General features: G+C 46.6%; 1 long non-coding RNA gene across 2 annotated transcripts; it reads left to right on the top strand.

The window, feature by feature from the left end:
- The first annotated feature begins 1,630 nt into the window (after positions 1-1,630).
- LOC119331633 lies at positions 1,631-3,097 on the top strand. 2 transcript variants are annotated; one of them, XR_005160597.1, is made up of 3 exons: positions 1,631-2,222; positions 2,356-2,450; positions 2,705-3,097. It is a non-coding gene; the product is annotated as an uncharacterized LOC119331633 (long non-coding RNA). The 2 variants fall into 2 exon arrangements; XR_005160596.1 differs by having other exon boundaries at positions 2,356-2,476.
- Positions 3,098-10,839: the final 7,742 nt, after the last annotated feature.

The raw sequence follows: 10,839 nt of genomic DNA, 5'->3' as shown, positions 1-10,839 counted from the left end.
TCGGCCCCGTTTAAGCTCCAATCCCGCCACCGCCCCTGAACACACTATACCACGGTGATAACTGAAACACGAAAAACAAATAGAAATTTGGTGGTTAGACTTGCTTATTCCTTATTTTGCAACAACGACAGATGTACATAGCATGCAGAGTAAAGAAAGCTTAGAAGGCCGTGTTTAGATAATAAAGCTTGATAGAGCACTTACAATATTTTTTATGCATGTGGGCAAGCCTGATTCAGGCAGCACAGCAGCCTCGGCTCACTGTTGAAGTAAGCTCCAAGATAAGAGTCTTAGTCTCCAAGATGTAGTTGCAATTGAAGTAGCATGAGTCTGCTTGCTTGGACGTTGCAGATTTGTCTGGGTGGGTGAGTGTATAGCGCGTGGGAGCAAGTTGATTATGGAATCTTGTTTCGCGTCATCATCAGCATGCCCCAATGATTCGCGAGTCTCCTCAAGGCAATGACACATATTTTGTTTGTTTGTTATGCTTTCAGCTCTAGGGTCATTCTTTCCTTTTTAACCATACTAGCAAATGTGCCCGTGCGTTGCAACGGGAGAAACAATTATACACACCCGGCCGTCTGACACTCGTAACGTAGTTACTTATATACCTAAAAAAAAGTCATATTGGACAATTATAGGCATGCATATTAGAATATAATTACATTGGTGATTAACAAAAGTAACTTGATTTAGTAAAAGTGCTTAATCTGTTGTCATCTATTAGCATAATGGTCGTGCTTCGCACGGAGAAAACACCAGTTGCCGTGATAGGGTAACCTTGTGAGGGGCGAGGGATGATGGAACACAGGGAGAATTTTCCTCCTTTTATTATTACTGAAAAAATGATGAACAAACTCGTGTACTCGCATGGCCCAATTATGTAGATGCCATATTTATTTTTTGAGAAATTTATTACTTTTATGATTCATCTGTATACATACTTATAAATACGACTATGTCAGCGCATTGTCATCTAGCAAACTTTGGTATCACTCTAATATAATCTTTTAAGTGAACCAAAAGCGCCAAATAGAATGGTCAAATATATTTTGTCTTGAATTTGTAAAATGGAATTTCATATGAGTGGCTAAGCAGTATAGGATGAATGCAGCAACTGCAAATTCAGATTTATATGTAATGCAAGCAACCAAATAATTTTTAGGACCAAAAAATTTACAAAATTTATCCTTAATAAACTATATACACCTGAAAGTATTCCATGTTAACAGAAATCCTTTAACTCAAAAAACAGCAATTGCCTAGCCTCTCTAATTTATAACTTTGGTACAATAGCTCGGTGTAGTTATAATGAACAAAGATTTTCGGATATATATATATATATATATATATATATATATATATATATATATATATATATATATATATATATATAGGGAAAAGCAAACCTATGAAGCTTCTCTACAGCGGTTGCAATCACGGACGCTCATATGTGTTGGGATCTGCTCCCTCACCTTTCCCTCTTTACATTTTTCTGCTTTTAGGTGATCTTTGGATAATTCCACTTATAGCCGAATCATGGACCACTCAGCATGTGCCTTGTCCAGTAGCCCGCAGTAGTAGACTCACAGGATGGCATGTTTAGCGGTCACGGGTCCGTCATTGCAGCTGCACGTAAGGTTCTGAAGAACCCCATATACATGGTGTGAACCTTACACGTGAAGGTTCATGTTTTTTATCCCTTGGTTTTTTCTCTTACTCGTTATGCATCAGGGCATCACCAGTCGGTCGTCGCTCTCTCTCGCTGGTTCTCCGTCCCATCCAGATCCCACCGCCCGCAGCCCTTCCCCTACTCAACGAGGCATCTCTCCCTCCTTTTCCCAGCGAGCCGCACCGCCCCCATCCCCATCTCGGTGCTCCTCATTCCTTTATCATGCTACCCAACGGGCTCCCTCCCTCTTCTGCTACACGAATACCGGCGAGATCCGAGAGACGGGGCACTGTAGATATCGTCATCAACCTCTGTGCCTTGTGCGGAACGTCCCTTCCCACCTCGTGCTCCTCCAACCGTCCCTTTCTCGAGCTTATTGTTGCCGTCGTAGTAGTGCGCACACCCCCTCTGTTCCATCTCCCTATCTTTCTCCCAAAAAACAATAATGTGCAGCTGCATCTGATGTCCGAGATCACTGAGGTCCGAGGGGGAGGGGCCGTTCCGTGCTTGCGCCCCGGTACACAGCTCAGTGCGTGGGGAAGGCCATCAGGTGGCACTCGTGACAGTGGCCGAAGCCCCTGTTTTCTGGGTCGGAGCTGTTGGATGAGAACGCAGCTGTATTTTTTCTTCTTATGCAGCTCGACTGATGTCTCATATGGCAGATGTGTTTTTCATTTGTACAGAAGCCCCGTGGAGCATGGAAGGCAAGCTGGAGATGCATATCTCCCTCGACCTTACGCGGAGGGCAGCAACTAGAGGTTCAAACCACTCAAAACATGTGAGATTTGAGCGTAATAATGGGATGTACGTGTTGTTTTTTCAGTCATTTTTGTATCTAAGTAATTTGATTTGGCCTCAAACCCGACTTACCCTTTTCGTTCGTCCAAATAATAGATTTCATTTCTTTCTACACGATTGAAGTAAATCGATTATGGTCGTTGGACTAAATTGTCGCTGGGTTAACCCTAGATTTAGTTATGATTTCCCCTTACGGTTTTTTTTTCAATTCTGACCGGCAGCTTTGTTCTTCAGTCACCAGCGTCACAGCAGCACTGGCATGGATGATGCCAGCTGTTGTGGCAACCAGCCCAGGAGTGAGCTCGCGCTGCATGCACGCCAGTGGCCAGCACGACTACTACCTCATCTCCCTCCTGCATGAGGACAGCTTATTATTCACGACTCCGCTCCTCTCTTTCCGTTCCCTCTCTCTTTTTTTTGGTGACTTTGCATCAGTAGTGCATGGATTGGATGTGGTCTAGTATTAATGGTTTTAGTGTGCAGGAACAGTTCAACTTGAACTTGGATTTGATCTTAGTGATTTTGGGCCTGTTGTGCAATAAGTATCATGGAAACTTGCGCACATGACTAGCGTTCATTTGTTCTTGTCCTTTTCTATATGAAGTAAGCAAATCAATTTGTCTCCCACCAATGCAAGGTGCTGTATTTGCTCTGTCCGACTAAGGATGCACTTGATCTCGGTCGCAGCTGTTCTGCTCCCCAGCTCACATGAGCTCGGGCGAACAGTAAAATGAAAAAATTTCCAAAAAATTCAATTTTTTTTGTGAGAAACATTGATGTTTTCCCCCACATGCGTGCAAATTTTCATTAAGCATTGATTTTGTTTTTTTTGCCACATTTTCCACGAATGTCATATGGTGATGAAAATTTGCACGCATGCGGGGAAAACATCATTGTTTCTCACAAAAAATTCTGATTTTTTGGATTTTTTTTACTATTTTTTGGATTTTACTGTTCACCCAAGCTCATGTGAGCTCGGGATTAGAAGAGCACTTTCGCTTGATCTGTCCCTTTTTCTATAATACAGAATTCTGATTAACATGAATGCTTTCTACTGAGAGCACATAGAACTCCAGTCGCCTAGAGTGCACATAGATGCTTTCGAAGGGAATGATCCAAAGTGGAAGTAGAGAAAGTTATTAACAAATAATTTGATGGATGGAAGAAAATAAGTGGCAGTAGTGGTTAATTTCGATGATGTTTGATGGTACATATTTCCTGTTGCTTCTCAAAAAACTTAACATTCCAAATTGATCAAAGTAACGCTACCAATAGTGGATCATGGTTGGTGCAATTAATTGTGTAATATGCTTTCATCAAGCCTTTTTAACTTCTGTTGTTGGGAATTTTATGGAGATGTAAATCTGAAAAATAGGAGTATAAGTGGAACCCATGTTGAGTTTGACCTCTTATATCTGACTCAAGGCACGTGCATTTAGTTGTACGCACATTTCCTATGAATAAACACTTATTTTGATGCAAGTTATGTGAACATGATGCACTCGTACATCACAAATCATTAGTACTCAATTTCATCAACGGCACTTCAGGTAATAATATTCAGGTAGTAATGTCAGAGTGTCTTGGATTCATTAGTGTTGGTGCTGCTACTGGATGGCACATACGCCACACTGTGGTAACACCACGCGTAGGAAGGATGAGACTGCAGTTTCCTCTTCGGTAATAAGACACCGTTGACTTTGAATCGATGAACCCTTGAATCAAAACAAATAAGACACTGTCCGGTGTATCAGGCTCCGAGGGCAAGGAACGCAAAGACACTACTGTTGGTCAGATTTTGAACAGCGATCATAAACATTGAAGTTTTTTTTTTTGAGACGATAAACACCAAAGTATTTATTCCATACCTGGGCTAGTATCAAATTGGAACATTATGTGCATTCAGTGAACGCTAATTATTTACCCGCATGATGATTTTGGACACTGAGTCTATACGACTCTAGCGGCTAGATCTGTCTATACGACTTTAGTGTCTGATCTAGATGTCATTGTTGCACAGAGTGGATGACGCCGACTCCTTGACGTGATGACAGATCTGGACGCCGTAGTTGCGTGGAAACGTTGCATGATGTAGAAGGGTGTCGGTGGGTGCAACGTCCATCGTATAGAAAGGTTCTGATTCACACATAAGAGGTTGCCCTTATGCGGGGATGCATGGTTCTAACAATGTAAAGTGGAGGTTCCCGTGTAATCTAAATGATGTTGTGTACTAGACTGTTCTCTCTCTCTCTCTCTCTCTCTCTCTCTCTCTCTCTCTCTCTCTCTCTCTCACACACACACACACACACACACACACACACACACACACAACCCTCTATCTATCTATCAACATTTCCCTAATCCTTTAACATCTAGACCAACTCCCACACAACGTAAAATAGTTAAAGAGTGTGAGCGGAGAAGGCCAGGTGGGGTCGTTGTTGCAATACTCAGAAAACGTGCTTGGAGAAGCCATACAATTATGCGCTCATATGTCGCGAGAGGGTTATGAAGGCAATTAAAAGTCGCCATGTCATTATAGCACAATATCGTCATCCAAAAATCTTGCACGGTGTAGAAGGGTGTCGGTGGGTGCAACGTCCATTGTATAGAAAGGTTCTCATTCACCCTATTTTTTGAGTATGAGACCTTCCCATGTGGTGGGATGCACCCACCAGAATCTTTGGACTCGCACTCTATCCCTTATACACTGCATGAGCGTTGGTCCGGATGACAAAGTATTAGAGAGAGATAGATTGCACCGCATTGCTTAGATTGCATGGGAACCTACATTTTCCAGTGCCGGAACCATCCATACTTGCAGGGGGCACCCTCTTATGTGTAACGAGAACATTTCTACATGGTGGACATTATAAATTGATTAACATATTTGAAAAAATACGGATAACATGATATATTAGGTAGATAGATAGATAAATAGAGAGAGAAGATTGTTGGCGAGTGGGAGAGCGGTACAAAGTATCACCACATCGTTAGATTACACAGGAACCTCCATTTTGGATTGTTAGAACCATGCATATATACCCGCATATGGGCACCCTATTTTTTGTCTACGAGAGCATTCCTATAGGGTGGACGTTGCACCACTCACACCCTTCTACATCATGCAAGGTTTTTCGGGCACTGCTATTTGTGTGGTAATGACATGACAACTTATAATTTCTTTGTCAAGCACGTTTTCTAGACAATGCAAATGTTCCCCCACCTAGCCTTGTACACTTGCACTCTAACTCTTTTATGTTGTGTGCACATTGGTATAGATGATAAATGATTAGGGGGGTGAGTGGTAGATAGTTAGATAGAGATAAGATTGTTAGTGAGCGCGATAGCGGCATATAGTATCACCGCATCGTTAGATTAAAGAGGAACCTCCATTTTACATTGTCAAAACCATGCATGCCCCACATGAGGGCACCCTATTTTTTGAGTATGAGAACCTTCCTATATAGCGTACATTGTACCTATTGGCATTCCTCAACACACACTCTATCCAGTGTACTCTACGTGAGCGTTGGTCTGGATGACAAAGGGTTAGAGAGAGACAGTGATAGATATATAGTTAGTTTCACCACATCGCTTAGATTGCCAGATGAACCTACAGTTTACAGTGCCGGAACCATGCATACTTGCAGGGGGGGCACCCTCTAATGTGTAAGGAGAACCTTTCTACATGGTGAACGTTAAGAATTGACTAACATATTTGAAAAAATACGGAATATAAATGATAACATGACATATTTAGTAGAGAGAGAGAGAGAGAGAGAGAGGATTGTTGGTGAATGGGAGTGCGGCACAAAGTATCACCACATCGTTAGATTACACGCGAACCTTCATTTTAGATTGTTAGAAACCATGCATACCCGTATATGAGCACCCTTTTTCTTGTCTACGAGAACCTTCCCAGGGTGGACGGGTCACCCACCGACACCTTTCTACACCATGCAAGGTTTTCGGGGTGTTGATATTTGTGTTGTAATGACATGACAATTTGTAATTGCCTCCATAACCCATTGACAACATATATATGAGCCCATCTTTGTATGGCTTCGCGTCGACCTCCGCTGGACCCACACCACTGTCTCCTCCCGCTGCACGTGCCAGCAGGACAAACCTAGACGCGGTCGTCGGTGAGGAGATGCGTGGCTGCGTGCGCCTCCAGCTCGATTTCGCTGCGGCAGCCACCCCAACGCGGCTGCTAGTGCAGTGCCACCGTGATGATATCCACTGAAGCGGCTCCACCGTCAACTCCCGCCGCACGCTAGCTACCTTTGCCGCCGTCGGCGGCCAGGACAAAATGTTGATGCGACGGATGAAATGGATAGGACTCGAGCTACAACTACGTTGAGTGAGGGGGGATAGACAAAAAGTTGATGCGACGGATGAAATGGATAGGACTCAAGCTACAACTACGTTGGGTGTGGGGGGATAAGGTCATGGGGGAGGGAATAGGACTGACGTGGCAACACTCTCTGCTTTACGATTTGGGTTGGTCATCTGACGACCAGTTCGTGCTCGCCGTGAATTCCTTGATAACTGACGATTGCTTGTCAGGCCAACTCCAATGCACGACCCCATTTAGTCTGGCTGTGTTCATTTGGGTCTAAACAGACAAAAACAACGGCCCAACCGCATATCCCATCTTATATTTTTATTCATTTTGTGTTTGTTCGGCCTCATTTCCGGAGCAAATTCGCTCGCAATTTGGTTCCGAAGCGTACACGAACCGTTGTGCAGCTGTATCCGCTGCATGTGCGCGGGCAGGCGCGTGAGCGAGCGTAGACGAGCATGCTGGCAGGTGGGCGGTGGGCGAGCGCGTGGGCATGCGTGCAGGCAGGCGGGCGTGGGCGAGGGCCTGGTTTTCGATGAAATGTCAGCGATGGGCAAGTTTGGAGATGCGCCGGCCGCATTCGGTGCAGAAACCCTGACCGGACGTCTGTTTTTTGATCCAAACAAACAAAATGCGGATAAATCAGATGTTTGTGTGGGGTATACGTTGGAGTTGGCCCATGATCAAGGATTCACGGTTATTTACCGTGGGCGATAAAAAAACACCAGATTTACTGACTTACTGTTACAAAGTCAATGCTCGCCCCCAAAACAAAAAGCTCGACTCGTGTCTCATGGAATCCGGGGTTCAGAGATCGCCTGGCATTTTCTTTTTTCGGCTCCCCATTGCAGGTTATCGTGCAGACGGCGAGGGCGGCCCGTGATCGGATTCACGCGGCGGCTACTCCTACGAAAGCCGAGCAGATCATTTGGTGTCCGCTATCAATTTTACCAGAGGTTGAAGCGCATCGGAAGATTGACGAACAGCGTTTGTTCGCAGGGCGGCTGCTGCCAAGTCCGTCCGACGGATATCCATTTGCCTCTCTTTGTACTGTATAGAAGATTCACTGGGTCAACAATTGCTTACTTCAAATGCACCAGAAGGGTTGGAAACATGCCTTTTTCTGAAGATCCAAATAAACATATGCAATGGAGGAAGTGGTGACTGGTGAGTGATGTCGTTGTAGTTTGTCACAACACTGAAAAACAAGACATGCCAACATTTTTCTTCAGAATTAGACACGCAACAATCGCTCGAACTGACTAAGTGCCTACATGCGCACACCTTTAAGGAGTACACTCGTATATGTGCATGAGGGAATGTTGCCTCGTTAAGAGCAACTCCAATAGGGCGACCCATTTTGTCCGTTTGGGTCATCCAGGCACAAAACATGGCCCAATGGCGTGATGTCCGTCCCCGACCCAAACTTGACCCAAATCTGAAAACAAATGGGTACGAAGCGGACAGAAGCGGACGCTCTGCTCGACCGCTGTTGTCCGCCCTTGGTCCCACCTAGCAGTGAGCACGCACGAGCTGGCGTCCCCACCCAGTCCTCCTTCTCTGCCTTCTCCGCCGTCCCGCTCACAGGCGTAGGCCACCGCCATGCCCACCTGGGCGACACGGCCGGGGAACTGTACGCGGCCGGCGCGGTGCCGGGACTGGAGAGGCACAGCGGCAGGACGGCTGGAGTGGCGAGGCCTGGCGGCACGATGGGGAGCGGAGGGGCGGCGCGTGGAGGCCAGCCCGTCCCGCCTGACGCGCCGCGTCCAGGGCAACGCCGCCGAGCACCACGGTCTCTCCCGTGAGCCAGCTCCGGTCAATGGCCAACGAGGCGTCCGTCTCCACCACGCACGACATGATGCAGACCCCCTTGTGGTGCAGGTCCACTGCGGAGACAAGCCGGCTGGGCAGGGCGGGTGCGACCGTGGCCATAGCCGCCGCCGCTGACGCTCGGAACGGGAACGCGTCGACGAAGAGCGCCAGGTGGAAGTCGTCGCCGCCGTGAGGGGAAGCGGAGAGGCACGACGGCACGCGGCCGGAGTGGAGAGGCCCGGCGGCACGATGGGAAGCGGAGGGGCCGCGCATGGAGGGGCCCGGCGCCCGTGAGGGGGAGCTGACGGGCACGGCGGTGTCGATGCCGTTGAGGCGGAGGAGACGGGGAACTTGCAGAGGGGGTACTCGCTACCGTCCGCGCGTGTCCGCTTTTGCGTCCCGCGTTGGATGCATCCTTCATCCATGCAGAGGAGGTACTCGCTACCGTCCGCGTGTGCCCACTTTTGCGTCCCGCGTTGGATGCATCCTTCATCCATGCGTGTCCGCGGCATGTCCGCTAGGCGGATGGATGACCCAAACGGACAAAATTCGTGTCCGTTTGGATCCATGCTTTGGAGTTGCTATAAAGAGCCATTAACTACTATGTAGTCACCATTGTTGCACGTGTTTTATAAATGGATTTTTTTTCAAGGGTGAGGCAAAACAAACGACATATGTATGCAAACGAAAAACATAATCCCACACACTTAACCCTTTTTTTTGAAATTTCCCACACACTTACCTTTTTTTTTTGAAATTTCCCACACACTTACCTAACTGAACGGAGTGGAGTGCAACGGCAAAAGTGAGGAAGAGGAACTTGTTGTATGCAAAGCAGAGCTGGACGCTGGCGTAGTAATTACATGCTGCAGGTGGACCTTGGCCTCAGTCACCGAACCGATAGAACGACATTAACTCTGTTCACGCTTTTGGCTGCTTTCCACCGGCCTTTCCAGCTGCAAAAAATGAGTTCTCAAGATGCAGTTCATTTACTGTCTAAACGGTGCCGAACCGTGCTAATTTAGCTAGACTAAAATAGCAAGTTTTACATGCCCCGGCCAGCAGAGGGCAGCTCAGAACTTTTAGTCAATGACTCCATCAGCTAGTGCCAAAATTTGCCGGAAGTAGCTCCTGGCGCCCACTGCCCCGTGAGAAAGGCGCAGCAGCCTTTGATCTGAATAGGCCTGAAAAGTCAGACACTAGCTTGCCATGCCGGGACAACACCTCTCAAAAGGTTCAGCCGAGCTTTCCTCTTGTGTCATGGCGAAATTCAATAATTCATAAAAGTTGAACCTTATCCACTCAACGGTGCGGATCTTGACGCGCATGAACGGTTCCGATAGCCACCCCTCTAGCTAGTGTGGATAGCAAATCCATCCTCTATATATATATATATATATATATATATATATATATATATATATATATATATACCACAAAAAGGATATGAAACGTACCTTCTCCTAATACCATAACGAAGTTAAAAAGAAAAATGGACTAACTACTTTTCCCTCACAGTCCTTTATTAAAGAACCGAGAAGTATACCGAAGTTAACTTGATGATTTGAATTGCAGGTCTTATATTATATCTATCCATCTATACGCATATATAATATATATATATATACATATATTTTTATTTATTTTTCCGGCAAGTATTTCTAGACGGAGGGAGTAATAAAATTAGGAGATGCATGCGTCCTATTCTGACCGGGTTGTTTTGAGTTGCAGGTGAGACGCACGATCCGGTGACCCAACTTGGTTTGAAGCCGAGGCAGGTAGCTCAAGCCGACTGCGAGCTGCTAAGCTAGTGGTGCACGCGCGTCCTGCCTCGTCGGCTGTGCTTAGGGTTGAACGCTCATGTTGGCGAGTAAGAACATTACTAGCAGTATCCCTAAACCCTTAAATCCTCATAAATAACCGCCTTTTTACGGGTTGTAACAAAAAAAAAACGCAAAGACTAGAACCCCTAAACCATCAAACCCTCAAAAAAAAAGTAAGGATCCAACCCTCAAACACCAATTTCGAACCGTAGAAGTGAGGGTTGGAGGGGGGCGCTCGACCCCAGCCCGCACTCCCTTCCCCCGTCGCGCGGGAGAGAAGTTTCCCTTCCCAACCTCCCGCCTCCCGGCCTCCCGCGCCGCCGGCCGTCGCTCGCCGCCAATCCGGCCGGCCCCCCGCCTCCCCTCGACGCCGCCGCCGTCCCGCC

This window comes from Triticum dicoccoides, chromosome 7A (genome assembly GCF_002162155.2).
Source record: "Triticum dicoccoides isolate Atlit2015 ecotype Zavitan chromosome 7A, WEW_v2.0, whole genome shotgun sequence".
NCBI lineage: Eukaryota > Viridiplantae > Streptophyta > Magnoliopsida > Poales > Poaceae > Triticum > Triticum dicoccoides.
This window is presented reverse-complemented; position numbering and strand designations above follow the sequence as displayed.